The 20293-nt window shown below is 51.5% G+C and overlaps 1 protein-coding gene across 1 annotated transcript in view; it reads left to right on the top strand.

Annotated features, from left to right (window-relative positions):
- TRIM71 (tripartite motif containing 71) overlaps window positions 1-20293 on the top strand; it is a 41428-nt gene that overhangs the window by 9857 nt on the left and 11278 nt on the right. The gene's annotated exons all lie outside the window — the stretch shown is intronic.

The raw sequence follows: 20293 nt of genomic DNA on the forward strand, positions 1-20293 counted from the left end.
GAATTGAACTGGCCCTCCACTAGGGGGTGCTAGCGCTGCAGCAGGCAGTTAGTTCTATGTCACAGCACTAGCCATTGGCTACTTGTATTTTCTTTATTACATTTTTTCTTTTAAAATTTATGTTTATTGCATTTTAAAAATATTTATTTTATTGAAAAGTCAGATTTACAGAGAAGGAGAGACAGCAAGAAAGCTCCTCCATCTGCTTGTTCATTCCCTAAGTGGCTGCTATGGTGGAACTAAGCCAGTCTGAAGCCAGGAGCTAGGAGCTTCTTCCAGGTCTCCCACGTGGGTGCAGGGTCCCAAGGCTTTGGGCCGTCCTCGACTGCTTTCCCAGGCCACAAGCAGGGAGCTGGATGGGAAGTGAAGCAGTTGGGGTATGGTTCCCCATTTGAAGAACCATAGCCTATATGGGGTTCCTGGTGCATGCAAGGCGAGGACTTTATCCACTGGGCTTCTGCACTGGGCCCTGCTTATTTGTATTTGGAAGACAAAAAGAGGTGGACGGAATTTTAAAAATCTTTTGGTGCGCTCTGTAAATAAACTTACCGTAGCTGCACCTGTGAGCAGACCAAAGCCAGGGACTAGAAATTCAGTCTAGGTCTCCCCTTGGGCATTCCCTGCTGCCTCCCAGGCTGTGCGTTAGCAGGAAGCTGAGTCCTGAGCCCAGGGCCCTCCAGTAGAGGATGCAGGTAGCTCCGTGCCAAACACCTGTCCCTCAGGTGAGATGAAAAGTGGGATTTCGCTAGAAGCAGGCTGGTGGAGTGCTTCCCCCCAACTCCCGCTGAACCAGTGCTGCATGGTGTGAAGTGGAGTTTCCCAGTGTGCCTTGGTTGTAATGCTAAGCATGAGATGCTGTGGGGAAGAAAGGGCTTCTCCTTCACTGCCTCCTGTCCCTGGCCTCACTTTACCTTACATGATCTTGGGCTGGGACAGGAGGATGCACCCCTACAGGCTTTGTTAGACTTGCCATTGAGAGAGAGCACGCATGAACACAGAGGTGAGTTATGCTTTGATGTAGTAAAATACACTTTCTTTGATCATGATTCATTTATTTGGAAGTCAGAGCAATGGAGAAAGGGTGAGGTAGAGAGAGGAGAGAGAAGAGAGATCTTCCATCTGCTGGTGCACTCCCACCCTCCAATGGCAGCAACTCCTAGGACTAGGCCAGGCTGTGTAGCCAGGTGTCTCTTCCAGGCCTCCCACATGGGTGGCGAGGGCCCAAACACTTTGGCTCACCTCCACTGCTTTCTGAGGTGTAAGAGTACAGAGCTGGATTCAAAACCCAGTAGCTAGGTCTCTGATGAGCTGATGCAGGGTGCTCGCATCCCCAACTGCAGTTTTACTGCATCCCCCCTAAAGATTTATTTATTTGAAAGGCAGAGTTACAGAGAGAAAGATCTTCATCCACTGGTTCACTCCCTAAATGACTGTGGCTGCCCTGGGTGAGATCTAAGCCAGGAGCCCAAGAGCTTCTTTCGGATCTCCCAGGTGGTGCAGGGACCCAAGGACTTCAGCCATCCACCACTGCCTTCCCAGGCCACAAGCAGGGAGCTGGATCAGAAACGGAGCAGCCTGGACATGAACCTGTGCCCTATGGGATGCCGGTGCTGTAGGCAGAAATTTAGCCTACTGTGCCCCAGCCCCCTTCCTCTCTTCCTTTTATGAGAGTAGGAGATGTTTATTTTCTAGCTTTAGAATTGGCTGTGGTGGAAGTAATATTCCCACAACCTGAAATGGCCAGATCCATTCAGCACCTTCCATTGTATGTCTCTGCGTAACCCACATTTATGTGTGGCAAACAACGTCCTGCTGGTTAGCAAGCAGCAGTGAAGCAGGGATGCTGCCAACTACACAGCGGGCTTAGGAACACGATTCTGACATCTGTGTCCATCGTGATAAGTGTCAAACTGCTTCTAGAATTAGCTGCTATTTCCTGCTAGGAGAGGATTTTGCCATGCCTTCATATATGTTTTAAATATTTACTTACTCAAAGGTCAAACTATATTATGCAGAAAGAGCACAGTCTCCAGTCCCCTCGTTCACTCCCCCAGCGTGAGCAGAAAGACCTGAAGCCACCAGGAGCCTAGAATTCCATTTGGGTCTGTCTCCTACATGGGTGACAGGGTCAGGCACTTGAGCCATCACCTGCTTTTTGCAGGTGCAGTAGCAGCGAGCACAGCGGGGGAGACACTTTCGTAAAATGTATCATCACAAAGAAACACCATCCTGTCAGTTTTTGCTATCAAGTTTCAGCTTTAAAGTGGAGAAAGGAGGCCTATGGAGCAGGTGAAGCTGCTCTACTTCTGGTCCAGCTACTGCTAAAGGCTCAGTGCTTGGGTCTCTGCCACCCTTTTGGAGACCCAGGAGAAGCTCCTGGCTCTTTATATTTTTTAAGGAAGATTTATTATATTGCAAAGGCAGATTTACAGAAGGAAAGAGAGAAAGATCTTCTGTGGTTCACTCCCCCAATGGCCACCAAGGCTGGAGCTGGGCTTATCTGAAGCTGGGACTAGGGAGCTGGCCCTGGCTGTTGCCATTGAGTGACCAGTGGGGAATTGATCAAATCAGTTTTTTTTTTTAAGCAAGTAAACAAAAGTCATCAGAAACGGAGATGAGGTGGTGGTATGGTGCAGCCCCTGCCTGTGGTTCCAGGGGGGCACCTGTTCTAGTCCGTGTTGTTGTTCTTCCTATCCAGGCCCCTGTGGGATGCCAGCAACACAGGTGACGGTGTAACCGGCTAGGCCATGCCGCTGGCTCCTCTATCTTGAAATAATATATATTATATATAAACGTACAACACATTATATATTATACATCATTATGTTATATGAATAATATAATTTCATATAAAATATATAATTATATAAACATATCACAAGATTATATAATTGTATATTGTGGTATATTATAAATATATTACAAATTATATAGATACCATTTATTTATTTTTATTGGAAAGGCAGATTTACAGAGAGAAGCAGAGCCGATCATCTTCCATCCACTGCTGCCCTGCCGTACCGTGCACTTCCGCCTGCCTTTCTCCTGGGTTCTCCCTCCGCGGGACTGGCTGCTTATCCCTTCTAGGAGGGAGCTACCCTCCTCTGGGTTCCCCAGCTGCGGGCTGGAGGATTCCCAGGGGGGCACATTTGAAATGTTAATAGGCCCCTACCCTGGGCCGGGGAGAGCTGGCCTCCCACTGGCCCTGCTTCCTCCCACCTCCCGCCCTCCAGGCCATCCATCTAAAGGCTGAAACTCTCCACCTGTTGTTGCATTTCCACGAAGACCAGGAGAGGGGCGACTGAGCCTTTCTTATGTTTATTGGCCATTTGGGTTTCCTCTCACAGAATCCTTTGGTTGGGTTCCTTGGCCAGATTTCTGGGATTTGAAGAAAGATCCTTTGCTTTTACAGTAGAGGGAGTGCCTTCCCTGACATCACATCACTTTAGCCTGATCCACACCTTGCACTTGGGCGCAGTTGGTAGTGTCAACTTTTTACTTCTTCTCTACCTTTTTTTTTAAGATTTATTTTTATTGGAAAGTCAGATTCACTCCCCAAGCAGTTGCAACGGCTAGAGCTGTGCCAATCCAGAGCCTTCCAGGTCTCCCACCTGGGTGCAGGGTTCCAAGGCTTTGATGGGAAGTGGGGCTGGGAGACCAGAACTGGTGCCCATATGGGATCCTGACATGTATAAGGCAAGGACCACAGCCACTAGGCTACTGCACTAGGACTGCTTCTGTGTCTTACGCTTTGAAACCTTGGTGAATACCAGGAGGTGGAATCTGCCTTGGTTTGGAACAAATGGTGAGCCTCCTGGCCTGATTGTGTCCGTGGATGGTCCCATCTGATTCTTGGTGCCTCCAATTTCAGGGGAGACATCCTGAGTGTGGATGGGCATGGAGAGCAGGTGTAGTGAGTGCCACCTGCCTGGCAGTTAGTCAGGTTGGCCATCATTTCTGGATGCTCAGATCGTCACACTGCTTCTGTTATAAACCCCTGGCACCTGCAAGCCCAAAGCTCTACTGTTTCAGCTGACCTCTTCCCCTGCGGGGCTGTGCCTGCAGAGTTCTTCACCCTGCAGATTTGATCTTCCTTGAACCCTTGAACTGCAAAAGAGATGAGCAGGAGAATGCTAGATACTGTAGTGTGGGGGTGGGGAAGGGAGGTTAGCTTGTCAAATCTACTCCGCAGGTGGAACTGTATCTTTGGTGTTACTTTCTGTCTTTGGACCATGTCATCTGTACTATTGTCTAAAGTTACATTGTATACCTATAGTTCTGTGATTTGTAATTTTTTTTTACTTGTTTCTTTGAAAGTTAACAGAGAAAGGTGAGACACAGAGAGATACTAGAGCCACTGGTTGGCTAAGACTGGACCAGGCAGGAGCCAGGATCTTTTTCTGGATCCCCCATGTGGCCGGAAGATGTTGAAGTACTTTGGTCCATTTTCTGTTGCGTTCCCAGAAGCATTAGCAGAGAGCTGAATTAGAAGTGGAGCAGGTCGAATGCCCAAATGGCATGCCTGTGTCGCAGGCAGAGGGATAATGGGCTCTGCCACAACACCAGCCTGTAATTTGTATTCTTACAGGCAATAATTGGACACATTGTTGCTCTAAGAACAGTGCATACAGCTGTATTCTCTTAGTGTTTATGGAGGTGTAGTTAGGTACGACAAAGTTTTATTCACACAGGCATAATAAAGCAGGGAAGTAAGAGCAAGCGCCCGTGAGTGAGGCAGCCCATCCACACCACCCTGGCACTGTGTACACCTTTGCTCCGGGAGCTGCCCAAGGATGGACAGAAAGCAGCGCCTGTGTGGGGGTGTTTGGAGCCTCAGCCTCTGGTGTCCTGGCTTACTGCCCAGTTAACCCTTTACCCCTGAGGCACTGGGGGAAGGGGACCCAGATCGCGTTTGCTGTCCTGGGAGGGTCACCATGCAGTAGATCAGGACACATTGTTTTCCAATGAGCAGATGCCTGCTGGGAGGCACATTCCTCCCGGATTGCCTGGAAGAGGTGGAAGGGAATTCCATTCCTACAGCACACTGTTCCCCAAGCATCTCCCAGGTCTCTCTGTTGGAGGACACAAAGGATGGCCCAGCTTGCCTTCCAAGGAACACCTCCCCCTAGGCTCCTGATCATGCCTATGCAGGGTTGTGGTTTTTGTTTTTTGTTTTTTGTTTTTTAAGATTTATTCATTTTTATTACAGCCAGATATACACAGAGGAGGAGAGACAGAGGAAGATCTTCCGTTCCATGATTCACTCCCCAAGTGAGCCGCAACGGGCCGGTGCGCGCCGATCCGAACCCGGGAACCTAGAACCTCTTCCGGGTCTCCCACATGGGTGCAGTGTCCCAAAGCTTTGGGCCGTCCTCAACTGCTTTGCCAGGCCACAAGCAGGGAGCTGGATGGGAAGTGGAGCTGCTGGGATTAGAACCGGCGCCCATATGGGATCCCAGGGCTTTCAAGGCGAGGACTTTAGCTGCTAGGCCGCGCCGCCGGGCCGGTGTTTGTTTTTGATTGGCTTCTTGAGAACACAGCACCTAGCACCAAGCCACCCATGTCCTGGTAGCAAGAAGCCAGTTTCTGTGAGGGGAAGGGTGCAGAGAGGGGTGATGTGATGCTTGGGCAATTCAAGCTTTTCAGACATGGCAGGTTGGTGGTCTCCCCTCCTGGGGAGGCAGAGGGGGTTTAAGCCTCTGAGCAGCAAGCTGCTGGTGTGGCATGGAGACTGATTTCTTGGGTAAGTACCAGTTTACTTATCACAAGGGGGAAGGGGGTGTCTCCTCCTTCAATTGCAGGCCCCTGGCTGTTTCTGTTTGTGCAAAAATGGGTAGGGAGTCTGGTTGACTGAGCTTGGTGATGGGGGAGGGATGCCTGACCACTTTGTCAGTTGGTTTTTCCACTTTTCCTGTGAAAACTGGATCGTCCGTGGCCGAGGGCTGTGGTACAGCAGGGTAAGCGTCTATGTGGGATGCCAGCTCAGATCCTGGCTGCTGATCCCAGCTCGCCACTGAGCATGCCTGGGAAAGCAATGGAAGCTGGCCCAAGTGTTTGGACCACAGCGCCCACAAAGCAGACCCACGAAGCAGACCGGCCGAGGGCGGTTACCTGGGGGAGTGAGCCAGTGGATAGAGGACCCTTCCTCTCTGTGCCACTGCTTTTCAGGTAAATAATCTTGTAAGAAAAGAAACAAACCAAGTCTAGTGAGTATTTAGGAGCTTGTTGGGCTGGGGGTCGAGTCCTGGGAACTGGTTTCCAAAGGTGAAAGCAAATTTGGAGAGGCATCCCCTCACCCCTAGTGGAGTAATGAATAAACTGGAACCCTGCTGCCTGAGGGACTGCATTAATGATGAGAGTTATAGCTGTGCTAAGCAAATGTTCAACCAGTGTTTACAGAGTGAATTCAAACCAGCTCTGGGGAGCTGTTGTGCCCACTCTGCCCTCCAAGCGAAGGGTAGCCTGCAGTTGCCTTGAGTCGGTCGTCAGACATCTTTTCTCCATGTCCTCCATTTACCTCTGTTTCAAGCCTTCTGTCTGCTGTATTCATGGAACAGAGCACCCATCTGGCTAGAACTACCCCTTGCTTCTGGCCAGAACTCCCCCCGCCCCAGGGGCAAGGTGGGGGAGAACTCTGGGTGGAACACCCCTGGAAAATTATCTCCTGCAGTGATGCAGGGGTCGTGGCTTAAAACAAAACCCACCCCCAAGCCCACTACCCCCTTACCTTCTCTGCTTTGAAGGACAGTAAAATGTTTGCACTGCTTACAGTAAAAGCCAGTCCGCAGCCTGGCTACAAAGAAGACCCTCGAGATAAAGTTAATGATTACATCCAAAGGGCTTTGCCGGTTTCCTACGGAGATAGCTCCCTCCTGGACTTTGTTCTCACACCCCAGCGCTGTCCCCACCCCAAGCCTGTGCCCTGTGTTCATAAGGACCCCCTTTTAATGGCAGAGTCCCTCTTGGCAGCTTTTCCGGGTCACGAGAGGGAGTGGGCTTCTGGTGAGGGGCAGATCTGTGTGGATCCCACCCCCCACCCTTTGCTTAGGGGCAGCAGGAATTCCTCCTTCCCTGGGCTCTCTTTGTTCCCCCTGAAGGGCGGGAATGGCCGCCTCCTGGCCTCCTGGAATGTTGATCCGCTCGGCCTGGGTAGCCAGCACCCGCTGTTATGGGGCTCGCCTCGCCCTGGGCTGGGGCTGCCCCCCCACTGTCCCCCTCACCCCCCGCCCAGCTGCCACCCCTGGACTGGACCCAGAGGGCCACTGGCAGGCCCCTCTTGGGGGAAGCTGCTGTTGGCAGCTAAGTGCTGTGTCACCACTGTGTGGCCTGAAGAGGTTCCTGTGGCTGGCTGAGGAAACTTTACCATTTCTCAGCTCAGACCCCCTGCCAGAATTCAACCTGGAAGTCCTGGGCGGTCATCTCCCCCACACAAAAATTTGCATTTTTGCATAGATGGTTTCTGTGCTAGAGGGTGGGTGCTTTGGGATGTAGGGGCATTCTACATGATCGCCACAACTCCTGCCAGCTGCTCAGATCAGAGCTGTTGGGGAGGGGGCACAGCCCCCTTCACGCCCCCTGTTCCTGCAGGTACCTTTGTCATGGTGTAGAAAGGACCCTCTGACACCTGTCCTTGCCGGTCCCTACAAGGAGAGGAAACCTTGGCCAAGGGGTCAGAGTTGCCCAAATGTGGGCTCAGGCAGAGTTGACCATCATCCCTGGGTGTTCTGGTGTCCCCACAGGCCGGTGCTGCAATAATGAGACCCCTTCCACCTCCGCCATTCCATTCCTCTCCACAGCGGAGTAAGGAAGAGTTTCTTTTTTAAAAGCTTTATTTAGACGGAGGTCTTCCATCTGCTGGTTCGCTCCCCTAATGACTGTGAGAGCCTAGTGTGGTGTCCCACGTGGCTGGCAAAGGTCCCATCCTCCATTGCTTTCCCGTGTGTGTTAGGGGAGCTTGCGTGGGAGCAGAGCAGCCCACTAATGCTCTGCTACAGGATGCCGATGTTGCTAGGGGTGGCCACAGAGCAGCAGTGTTTGGTCTAGCCAAGTCTGACTGAAAAATGCACCCCTCCACACACACTTGTCAAACACAATCCCTGCGCATGCTCAGGCCAGGGTGGGAGAGGACACGCCCACAGCTGCTGCTGGGCCAGTGAGTCCTGCAGAGCCCTCGTGTGGAAATTTGAGCAAGGACAGGTTGCGGGGAGCCCCCCAGCACCCTCCCGGGAAGCTTCCACAGACTCCGCAGTCTGGTACAAATGGAGCCCCCTTCTTGAGCGGTGGAGGAAGTGGTTAATCCCTACTTCCTTCCCTGCCGGTTTTATGGGCCTCTGGGAACCTGCCTTGCTCTGGTCTTAATGGCTATAAATGACCCTCTGCCATGGCAGGCCGGGCCTCTGAATCTTGCCAGGACTGCGGGACTGCGAGGTGCTTAATAAGTGCTTTTTGATGAGGATGCCCTTACTAGGCCTTCTGTAATTGTGGAGTGGGTGGGATTATCAGGGAGGCAGCCAGCCGGAGTCCCCTCCAAGCTGAGGAAGAGGTTCCCTGGGTGCTGGGGGCAGAATCAGCCAGGTCCAGTGGGCTGGGGAGGAAAGGAGGGGGCGGAGCGCACCTGCTTCCTGCTGCCCTCAGTCCAGAGGACTCCCCCACTGCCTCAGTTTACCAGAATTTTAAGGCCACAGGTACTTCCCCAGCTGGTTTAATTTGTGATGGATAAAGTGACTTCAGGCTGAGGTTGCCTGCCTCCTGGGGGCAGGCTTGCACGATGGACCAGGAGAGAAGGACCCTGGAGCCTGCCAGGCAGAGCAGCCTGGCTGCTGTCTGGGCTGGGTCTTGATTAATTTCCAGAAAGCTGAGGGGCGGAAGGAAACTGCCCCAGCAGGCATCACCTCTCCCATTAGCAGGTCCCCCTTTTCCCTGCCTGCTATTTGCGCAGGTCCAAGGGGGTTTTAATGAACTGCGCTTAATCTCCCCGGGGCAGCAGTCTTAATGCCCACCTCCGTGCTTCTCCCATTACCTGCTGGGCTTTCTGCTCCAGCCCAGCCAGTGGCAATCCTGGCTGTTGCAGATATTTGGGGAGCAACTCAGGGGGATTAATGGACGGTCTCTGTCTTTTCATCCTTGTCTGGCTTTCAAATGCAGAAATAAATATTGTTTAAGTAAATAATGATTATTGAGAAATATTATTTAAATAAATATTAGAACAACACAAAAAACCCCACACGTGTAGCCTTGAGAGGGTCCTCCTTGCTCCTTGGGGTCCTGATGCTGGTGGCCCTTTGAGGAAGCAGCTGGACGCTGCCCCAGGGGAGGGGTCACTGACACATGAAAGTTTGGAACACACTTTTGGTTTGGTTTGGGTTTTTTTGGTTTGGCATTTTACCCAACTATCACTCGGGTTCTGTCTAGCCTTTTTTTTTTTTTTTTAAGAGGTTTTTTTTCCCCCAATTGGGAAGTCAGATATACAGAGAGGAGGAGAGGCAGAGAGGAAGTTCATCTGTCTTATGATTCACTCCCCAAGTGGCTGCAACGGCCAAAACTGATCTGATCCAAAGCCAGGAGCTTCTGGGTCTCTACACACGTGCAGGATCCCAAGACTTTAGGCCGTCCTCAGCTGCTTTCCCAGGCCACAGGCAGGGAGCTGGATGGGAAGTGGAGCAGCCGGGGTATTAACTGGCACCCATATGGGATCCCAGGAGTGCAATGCGAGGACTGTAGCCACTAGGCTACTGCGCTGGGTCCTAGAATTACATTCTTATTTGCTTATTTTTTGAAAAGAGTTTTTTTTTTTTTTTTTTTTTTTTTTTTTTTTTTTAAGAATGTATTTGAAAGAGCTTCATAGAGCTGGAGGAGAAAGAGAGGCCTTCTACCTGCTGATTCACTCCCCAGAGAGATGACTGGAATGGCCAGGGCTGGGCCAGCGACTTCTGCATTTCCTCCATGTGTGCTGGAGCCCAAGCACTCAGCTGTCCTCTGCTGCTTTCTCGGGGGAAGCAGGATTGGAAGTGGAGCAGCTAGGACTTGAGCTGACGCTCACATGGGCTGCTGGCACTGCAGGCAGTGGCTTCGCTTGCTAACCCCACAACCCTGTCCCTGATTGATTTGTTTGTTTACATTCAGTTATCTTTCTGTACGGGACCCATTCCCCGGTGTCCCTTATTCCCCGGTGTCTTGCTTCTCCTGGTTTTTTCTTTTACATTAGTTGTTTTCAGTTGTACTGATCTGAAAGATCTTCCATCGCCGTGAGGCCCACAGCTGCCAGGACTGGGCCAGGCTGAAGCTGGGAGAGCAGGTGTCCCGTGTGGGTGGCACGGGCCCCATCACTCTTGCCCCCCGGTTGTCCCTTTGCAGATAGCTGGCATTCAAAGCCACCCTCCTGGAAAAGGGACTGCAGGCTTCCCAAGGAGAACCTGTGTCCCGGCACCTTTGGGTTCTGTGGGTCAGAATAAACCAGCCCAAGGAGTTCTGCAACGTCTGGTCCCTAACCTCTTATCTCCAGAAGACAGCCCTGCCCTGTCCCTCTGTCCCAGGGCCTGAGGAGTCCCCAGAGCAGGGGGGCTGTCCTGATCAGGTTCCCTGCATACATTCCCCTGTCCCCGTGAAATCTGGGAAGTAAGGCTTAAAAATACTTGGGAACACCCAGCTTCGCCCAGCAGCAGCAGGAACTTGGGATCATTTTCCAGTTCCAGCCAGTGGGGTGAGATCTGGGGCTGGGGCCAGGAAAGTGAAGTGTAGCCTGTCCGAGGGGGGATAAGATAGTTCTGACCCCCCTGGCAGGAGGCCCTGGAGGACTCAGCTGAGCACCTCCTGCCTAGGAGAAGGGGTTAAAAACAGTCTTGGTGTAAAGGTCTTCAAGCACTCTACATTTTTGGTAAGTGGGAGAAGATGGGCTCCTGAAACTAGCAGGACCAAAAGGGACAGGGGAGTTGGGGACAGGACAGATTGGACGATGGCCCTGGGGTCATAGAGGCTCCCCTGTATCCACGTGTCACGGTGCATCTGCAGGGCCTTTCCCAACGACCTGCCTCATTGCAGTGAATGGCAGCCGTGGATCCTGGAACCCTGTTTGCGTGCCCTGAGCGAGGGGACCACGTAACTGGCCTTAAACCATTAACAGCCCTGGCGCCTCTCTCGGGTTTTATATAGGAGGGGACTATTGGAAGGAGGCACACGTGACAGGATATCCAAGCACAGATCTGGGCAGGTGATTCCTGAGGGCGAGCATGAGGGAGGGGGCAAAGCTAGGAGGAAAAGCGTTTGCCAGCGGCCTGGGACTGCAGCTCCTTTCCCAACTCCTCGGCTTGACCTGTTCATGGACTTCCAGATGACTGGTTTCCAAGGGATCTGTCCTGTAAGTGGTGACTTCTGAAGGGGCCTGAGGACCCTCCCTCCTCCACAGAGGACCACTACCATTCCTGCCAGAAACAGAGTTGGTAGTGGAACGTGTCCATGACTGGAGTCGCTGTCTCTGCCCTATCTCATCTGGACTGTGTTTTGCAGTGACGCTGATGGTGGTCAGCCTCAAAGGGAAAGAAACATGCAGGCCCATGTGGCTTGCTTTTTTCAGAAATGGGTTTCTAGATGGAATGAGTGAGGAGGGCTGGGGAACTGCGCCACCTGCTGACTGTGGCGGCTTTTGTAGGCACCACCCTCCCTGCCCCATCCTGTTCACCTGTTTCTCCAGTGGAATTAATCCTCTGCTTCAGACCTCCCTGACTTTGCCCCTGATGAGACCCAGAGGCCGAAGGACAAATGCTGAGTTGTGGGTGTGACCGAATCCCAAGTAGACCACATTTCTTTCTTACTTGATATGAAAGGCACAGATCTTCCTTCTACTAGCTTTGCTTCCCACAGACAGGGCTGCCAGGCCCAGAGCTGAGAGTTCAGTCAGGGCCATCACCCTTCCCACACAGGTGGCAGGGGCGGCCAGGGTATCACCTGCCATACCCCAGCATGCGCATCAGGGGGAACAAGAGGGGAAGATGGTGCCTTGCAGACACCTCCCTTAGGGGCTGTCTGACTGCTATAGCAAGTGACCACCCCCAGAAGTCAGCGGAAAGCAAATGGTCATTGCTCTTGAAAATGCAGACTCCAGCCTGGCAGCTTCTGTGTGTGATGGCCTCAGAGGTCAGGGGAGTTGGCTGCTAAGGCCCAGCCAGGATCTTTCCATGCCAGCTTCGATCCTGTTTCCCAGAGGAGTGGGGATTGGTGTCCAGTGAGATGTGTGCGTCTTAGGCTGCAGCGAGAGTGTTTCCCTATGACTCTGACCGTAAGGGCATAGGAGAACATGCAAGATTCTGCCCCCACGCAACTGGATGGCTCCCAGTGTGGCTCACACCTCTTCTTCCCTTTAGTGATGGTCACGGGTGTGGGCAGCCTTGGGAGAAGATGGATGGGAGAGCTCATTACTTTTCTGACATTCATCGTGGAAAACCAAGTTATCTGTGACTTCCCAGCTCTGGGTTGTGCAGGAGGCACCCAAGGAGTCTTTATCAACATTTGCACAGAGGGGAGAGGCAGAAAGGAAAGCTGGTTTGCAAAAGAGCACCAACTTGCCCCAGGCAGAGGCCTGGGACTCTTTGGGGAGGAGAAGAAGAGGGGAGGACTTCTCTGTTCCCTTTCCCTGACTGCCCAGGGCTGGAGGCTGACCACAGAACAAAAGCTCTGTATTGGACTAGCTGCCATCTTGGACTTAGCTCGCTTGTGATTGGTCCTCAGCCTTGGACAGAATTGATCACAGGTTCCCTCGGGGTAGTGGGTAGCCTTTGGCTCCTGGGGCCAGGAGTGAAATTTGGAACAGGGATGGTGTCTGTGCTGGAGCCCCATGGGGCGTGTCTTGGAGGAGGACATTTAGGGCTTGTTTCTCCTCTCTGACCTGACCCCTTCCCCCCTCAGGGTGGGGGCTGGGAGGTGGATAAATGGGTTTTGTCCCTATCTTCTCTGCTCCTCTACTGCTTACTGGATTTATGCCTCTGGGGCTGTGGAAGCATTTAAGGTGCCAGGAGCCCAAAGAAGTGGATAGGCTAGGAGAGTGGGCTCAAGGAGCAGGACCCAGAGCCAAGCTGGGATCCTTTGCCCACAGGTTGCATTCATTGTCCTCAGCCCATTGGAGGCCACTGTGCTGTGGAGGCTAGGCAGGTTAAAACTTGTGAATTCCAACTGTGCCCCCCATCCCAGCTCCCCCATTTTTGGTCCTGTAGTAAGCAGGAGCAATTGTAGGTTGTAGGAGCTCTGGGACAAGAAGAAAGCTAGCACTGTGGTTGCCACAGACACCTCTAGCCTGGTTTATACTATCGGCCATCCTCTGCTGCTTTCCCAGGTCACTAGCAGGGAGCTGGGTGTGAGATTGGGCAGCTGGGACATGAACCAATGCCCAAATGGGATGCCAGCACCATTGGCAGATGCTTAGTTCACTTATGCCATGGGGTGACTCCTGTATGTAACTTTTTTAGACTAAACACACTTTCTCTCCTCCAGGAAATCTACCTTGGCTTGCTTACTCAGTCATTTCTGATGCTGGAACCGAGCCTGTGTGGGTTGGGAAATCGTATTACCAAGTGTTGAGGCCACGAGGATGGCACGGAAATTGGAATTCTTGTTGGAAACTTCTGCTGGAGGGTGGTGAGGGAGGCTGCTTTTGTGAGACAGAAACAGGGTAACTGGGCTCCACGGGAGCCACTGTGGCCTGCAGAGAAAGTTGGGGCACGCATGGGTCAGAGGGCACTATTCATTACATACTTTCCCAGTCTTACTAAGCCTTCTTTCCTGGGACAAACAATGAAAAGACAGCTGGGCCACATTCCGGCCAAGAGTGGCTGCCCAAGCTCAGTGTTCATCCTGCCTTGGGAACTGCCCTTGCACTTGCCTTGCCCAGTTGGAACTGTGGGCCAATGTCACCCCATTTCCTTTCTGGAGACTTGTCATGAACTTGTGGGTTTTACGTGCTTTCCCTTTAGAACTCTCCTTGGCCATCAGTGAGAGTGTGATGGAAGATGGAAGGAGAAGATGAGTTTATTTTGGTGCAGAGTGCACATGGTAAGAGCCTGGCATTCTCTCCGCGAGTCCCGTGAGCCAGTTGATGCAGCCTCTGGGGACAGCCCCACATGTTGGAGCCCAGGTTTCATGCTGGAGCCCACATTCACATGGATGTTTTCCCAGCCCCCCCCCCCCCCCCATCACTCTGCATTCTTGTCTGCGCCTTGGCCAGGAGCAGTGCAGCTCCCATTGTTGTCCCTGCTTTTTCTGATTTCACCTGCTCCACCCCAAGGATGAGTGACACCAGTATCTACCACGGTGTCATTGAAGCAATTAATTTTTTTTAGATTTGAAAAGTCAAATATACAGAGAGGAAGATCTTCGTCCGCTGGTTCACTCCCCAAGTGGCTGCAACAGGTGAATCTGAGCCAGTTTAAAGCCGGAATCCCAGAGCCTCTTCCACGTCTCTCATGTGGGTGCAGGGTCCCAAGGCTTTGGGCTGTCCTCGACTGTTTTCCCAAACCACAAGCAGGGAGTTGGATGGGAAGTGGAGCTGCTGGGGTATGAGCCGGTGTCCATATGGGATCCCGGTGTGTTCAAGGCGTGAGGATTATAGCCACTAGGCTGTTGTGCTGGGCCCAGAAATTGATTTTTTTTCTAAAGATTTTATTTTTTTTTTTATTACAAAGTCAGATATACAGAGAGGAGGAGAGACAGAGAGGAAGATCTTCCATCCGATGATTCACTCCCCAAGTGAGCGGATGCCGGGAACCAGGAACCTCTTCCAGGTCTGCCACGCGGGTGCAGGGTCCCAATGCATTGGGCCGTCCTCGACTGCCTTCCCAGGCCACAAGCAGGGAGCTGGATGGGAAGTGGAACTGCCGGGATTAGAACCGATGCCCATATGGGATCCCAGGGCATTCAAGGTGAGGACTTTAGCCGCTAGGCCATGCCGCCGGGCCCCCAGAAATTGATTTCTGAGGTTTATCTATTTTTATTGGAAAGTCATATCAGATTTACAGAGAGAAGGAGAGATGGAGATCTTCCATCCACTGGTTCACTCCCCAAGTGGCTGCAAAAGCTAGAGCTGAGCCAATCCGAAACCAGGAACCAGGAGCTTCCTCCAAGTTTCCCACACAGGTGCAGGGTCCCCAGGCTTTGAGCCATCCTCTTAATTGCTTTCCCAGGCCACAAGCAGGGAGCTTGTTGGGAAATGGAGCAGCCAAGACACAAACCAGTGCCCATGTGGATTGCGCAAGATGAGAACTTAGCCATTGAGCCATCTCACTAGGCGTGCAGGAATTAATTTTGTATAATTTTTTTTTTTTTGTAGCCTCCCCCGATCTCATTCCCCTGGCAGGGATGGTGGGCAGCTCATCGTACACCAGGTGTGCTGCTCAAGTCTGACTTCTTCAGGCTGACCTTGGGAAACTGGAACCCGCTGAGCTGTTTTCTAAAAAAATTCCCCCAAGGCTCTTATCTCAGAGTCTCATCTGATGTAAAAGAGTCTAAACATTAGCAATGGATAATGCCCAGCTTGATTTCCTGACCTCTGAGTCTACGCTTGAGGGCCATCTCCAACAGGTGGAGTGGAAAGTATGAAGAGCTGGCCAAGCTGCAGGCCTCCCCCCACATAGCTCTCGCCTTGGGCCTCCCTGCCCAGCACCATTTCCTGATGAAGTTGAGGGGTTAGGAGGGATGCCTGTGGTGCAAGGACTGAGGAAAAGCCAAATGGGCCAGAACCTCAGCACCAACTTTTGAATCCTGGTTCTACCTGGTTTAGGTGCTAGCCAAAATAAGGGAGCCTCTTTGTGGTTAAAAATCTACTTTGCATTTATTCGGAAGAGCCAGCAAAAGGAGAGATTGGAAGTTGTATGCATGACAGGTGGCAGCTTTACTTGCTGTGCCACAACTCTGCCCCACCTTTTTCATCCACAAAGAACCAGATGTTGTGAAACCTTGGGTTCTGCCCCATGTACCCTCCTGGGTGTAGCTTCTTCCATCTTTGGAGGGGCAGTGTATCTGATGGGAGGCAGGAGGTTCTCTCCTTCCTGTTCTTACATGGCAGGAGCAGATCTGACTTTGCAATACAAAAAAAAAAAAAAAAAAACTTAAAAAAAAAAGGCCAAATTTGCAGAGAGAAAGATCTTCTGTCCACTGGTTCACTCCCCAAGTGACTGCAACAGCTGGAGCTGAGCCACTCCAAAGCTAGGAGCCAGGAGCCTCTTCTCTGTCTCCCATGCAGGTGCAGGGTTCCAAGGCTTTGGACCATCCTTGACTGCTTTCCGAGGCCACAAATAGGGAGCTGGATGGGATGCAGGGCTGCCGGGATTAGAACCAGTGCCCATATGGGAACCCTGGCACTTGCAAGGCGAGGACTTTGGTCACTAGGGAGGGCACTACACCGGGCCCCCAAAATTGTTGCTTCTTGTGTCTTAGTATCAGTTGCCTGGCCCTTCCTGTCTGCTGTCCTGCAGGCTTGGGAGACATGGTTCATATCATGCTGTTATTGCTGCTTCTTGGGGTGAGAGCTCGCAGAGGAGCGCGTTGGGGAGAGTCAGCACTTTGCACTTACCCGACTCACAGCGCCCAGCCTTTTCCAGTTTCTGCTGGTTAGCCCAGTCTCCGCAGTCCTGGTCTATCAAATTCTGTTTCTTTTCCCTTGTTTGAAGAGGCCTATAAATGTTTATGATCCTTGATCTGTGATAGTTCCCTTTTATATCTCAATTTCCTCGGACAGGATCCCTGGAGCTCCGATGGTTGATAGGCAAAGGTCACCCAGGGCTCCATGCCCCAGGGACTGGGGAAGGGTTCCTGCCCCTTACCTGTGAGGCTGCAAGGCTGAGGCCGGGGGCCTGTCTGAGTCTTCACCAGCACAGCTCTGGCCATTGTGGCCACTTGGGAGTGAATCACCAGCACGTGCAAGATTTCTCTGCCTGTAAATTGACCTTTCAAATTGAAATAAAGAAATATCTAAAGCAGATGGACTGGTATTTGTCCTCTTCTTCCTCCCGCGCCCCCACACCCCCCCACGCCCCTTCCCATGATACAGCTTATCTGAGTTCAAGTTCATGGTGTAAGTTAAGCCACTCTGCTCCTGACCTTCCTTTGTATAAATGCTGCTGCCTCTTGGGATGTGTAACAGGTGATGATTCAATTACTTGAGTCGGGCACAAATGTTTGAGACCTAGCTGGGGGCATTCTGGGCTTCAGCCTGGCCTCTCTCTGGATGTTGGCCAGCATGTAGAGTGACCCAAGAAGATTAAAAAGTTTTCTTGACCTACACCTTTGTACTAGATGGAAATTTAATGTGACTCCCTTTTGCTCTTGCTATTTTTTTAAATTTTTTTTAAAAAAGATTTATTTTTATTTGGAAGACAGATTTTTTTTTACAAAGAGGAGACACAGAGAGTCCTTCTGCCCTCTAATACACTCCCCAACTGGCCCAGCAGCTGGAGCTGAGCGGATCCAAAGCCAGGAGCCTGCAACTTCTTCCACATGGATGCACGGACCCAGGCCCAGTACGTGCCCTCCAAGGTCAGACCACATATCATGTGACTTTTGTTTGTTTTCCTCTGTGGCCAGGGTTTGAGTCCAGCAACCTAACTGGGGAGTCTCCCAAGAAACCTTATCTCGGGTAACCTCAGTCTTGACTCTTATGCAGGCCAGCTCGAGTGCAGGGTCACGTTCAGTCTGTCACCTGCACCACAAGGCACATACCCAGGGATGCAGCCGTCTGGTCAGTTCTGTCCCTAGCTCTGGCTCTCAGTGCTCACCAGAGAGAGCTGCAGCCTAGCTAAGGAGTGCCTACACTTCCTCTGTCAGGCCTGCCCACCCCCCAGCCCTGGATCTGGCTCCTGCCAGGGGGTACCATGGTCCAGTCTGACATGACTTGCACCCACTCCTAGCACTTGCCAGCTGGCACTGCAGTAGCTACACTTTTGTTTTTGCTTTAGAGATTTAGTTAGTTTTTATTAGAAAGGCAGATTTAGAGCGAGAAGGAGAGACAGAATGATCTTCCACCCGCTGGTTCACTCCCCAAGTGGCCGCAGTAGCCAGAGCTGAGCTAATCTGAAGCCAGGAGCCAGGAACTTCTTCCTAATGTCCCACACGGTGCAGGGTCCCAAGGCTTTGGGCCGTCTTCGACTGTTTTCCCAGGCCGCAAGCAGGGAGCTGGATGGGAAGTGGAACAGCGGGGACACAAATCAGTGCCCAGATGGAATCCTGGCGGTTGCAAGGTGAGGATATAGCCACTAGGCCATCACGCCAGACTCCAATAGCCATGCTGTATAGATGGCTTTGTTTCTTGCTTATTCTTATCCTACTTTTTTTATTCCTGCTTTTCTTCTCTAGAACATTTTACCCATCTGATGAATGCCTTTCATTGCTTTAAAACAAACAAAATCACCTGTGAGCACAACTAAGGGACAAGGGAAACCGTTTGAACTGCTGTGTGGAAGGTTCCTTCCAGGTGTCCGGTGCAAACTTGCCAAGGAGGCAGGGCGGGGTTACCAGGCCACCTGCAGGGTCTGGATTTATCCAGAAAACACTAGCAACACTAACCCCGTGTGCTAAGGACGCTTGTCCTGAACACAGCAGCTCATTAAAGCCCACAGCTGTGGAGGCCACAGGAAAGCAGTGTGTCTCCATTGAAATCAGTCTTGGCCCTGTGTGTGTGTGTGTGTGTGTGTATGTGATCTGTCATTTATGTGGACAGGGATCTCGGTGTTGGAGTGAATCTGTCTACCTGTTTTTCTTTGCAACTGGAAGTGTCATGGGCCACTCATTAACACCTTGGGGGCGGGGCAGATGCCTGGTGGGGGGAGTAGCAGCTAAGACACTAATGATTTATCATGACTTTGTGTCATCAATGAATGGCTGCCTGCAGTGCAATAAATCAGGATTCTGATCCTTGTTCCCCCTGCATCGGAGGAGATGCTCAGAGCTTAGGATGACAGCAGAGGTCAGGGAGAAAGATTCCAGCACTTGCTGGGCAGACTGGGAACATTGTTGGCGGCCTATGAGAATTAAGTTGCAAGAGGCTGTGGCGAGGGCTCCCCTCTGTGGCAGAGTCCACGCCTCACTTTGTCAGCATTGCTGGTAGAAAGGTTCCCAACCCAGTTTGTGTCCTGCCACGACCCCTGCCAGCAAGATGGTGGGGCATTTCTGTCTGATGATTCTCCTGTGGGCCTCGTGTGCCCACCTGCAGCTGCGGTTCTTATGACATCTAGAAGTTTCAAAATCGTATTGGAAAGAATGACAAAGAGAGCAGGATAATTTCCATTCGCTGGTTTAATCCCCATATGCTGAAAGCAGCAGCAGCAGCAGCAGCAGCAGCAGCTGGGGTCCAACCAAAGAAGCCTCAAGCCTGGCACTTTTCCCACTGGGTGGCAGGGACCCAAAGAATCGAGCCTCCGCCTGCTGCCTCCCAGCATGTGCACAAACAGCATCAGAGGTGGAGCTGGGAATTGGACTAAGTACTCCAAGGAGTGACGCATCATGCCACGTGTCTCTGCTCTAATCACCGTTTTCAGCTTTTCCTCCATCCAAGTGAGGTTACACAGCATATTCGCTTTGATTGTGGTCTTTTTCCTGAAAGTTGTAGTTGCTTGGATTGGTAATTTCCAAGGGATTTATTTCCATGGTATTGCTGAAAAATACTCTAGTTGTACAATCTACTTGATTGTAATACACAATTTGTTGATTTTTTTTTTTCGCATCAAGATTTATTTACTTGAAAGGCAGAATTCCAGAGAGATCCTCCATCTACTTGTTCACTCCCTTGGTGGCCAGGGCTGCCTCCAGCTGAAGGTTTCCACCAGGGTGCAGGGGCCTCAGAACTTGGCCCTCCTCAACTGCTTCCCCAGTACATTAGCAGGAAGCTGGATCAGAAGTGGAGCAGCCAGGACTCAAAACTGGCACCCATATAGATTACCCACACTACAGGTAGCGGCTTTGCGTGCTACACCCCAATCAGTAGATTGTTGAGATTGTGGTGTTGTTATTACTGTTATTTTTATTGTCGTAATGTGTATTTAAAAGGCAGAGGGGGAGGTATCTTCCACTGGTTCACTTCTCAGATGTCATGGCCAGAGTTGCGCCTATGTGGAGCCAGGAGCTGCTTCTGGGTCTCCTACATGGTAGAACTAGAACTTGCCCCATGTGGGATGTTGTTACCTCAGGCTGAGGATTAACCTGCTATCCCGTAATGGGGATAGGGAGGGCTGATATTTTTGTGAGAAATTTTGTTATTTGTTTATTTGAAAAGGAGAGAGGGAGAGAGCAGATATTTTCCATTTACTGGAAGACGGTGATC

This window comes from Ochotona princeps, chromosome 30, assembly GCF_030435755.1.
Source record: "Ochotona princeps isolate mOchPri1 chromosome 30, mOchPri1.hap1, whole genome shotgun sequence".
In the NCBI taxonomy this organism is placed as follows: Eukaryota; Metazoa; Chordata; class Mammalia; order Lagomorpha; family Ochotonidae; genus Ochotona; species Ochotona princeps.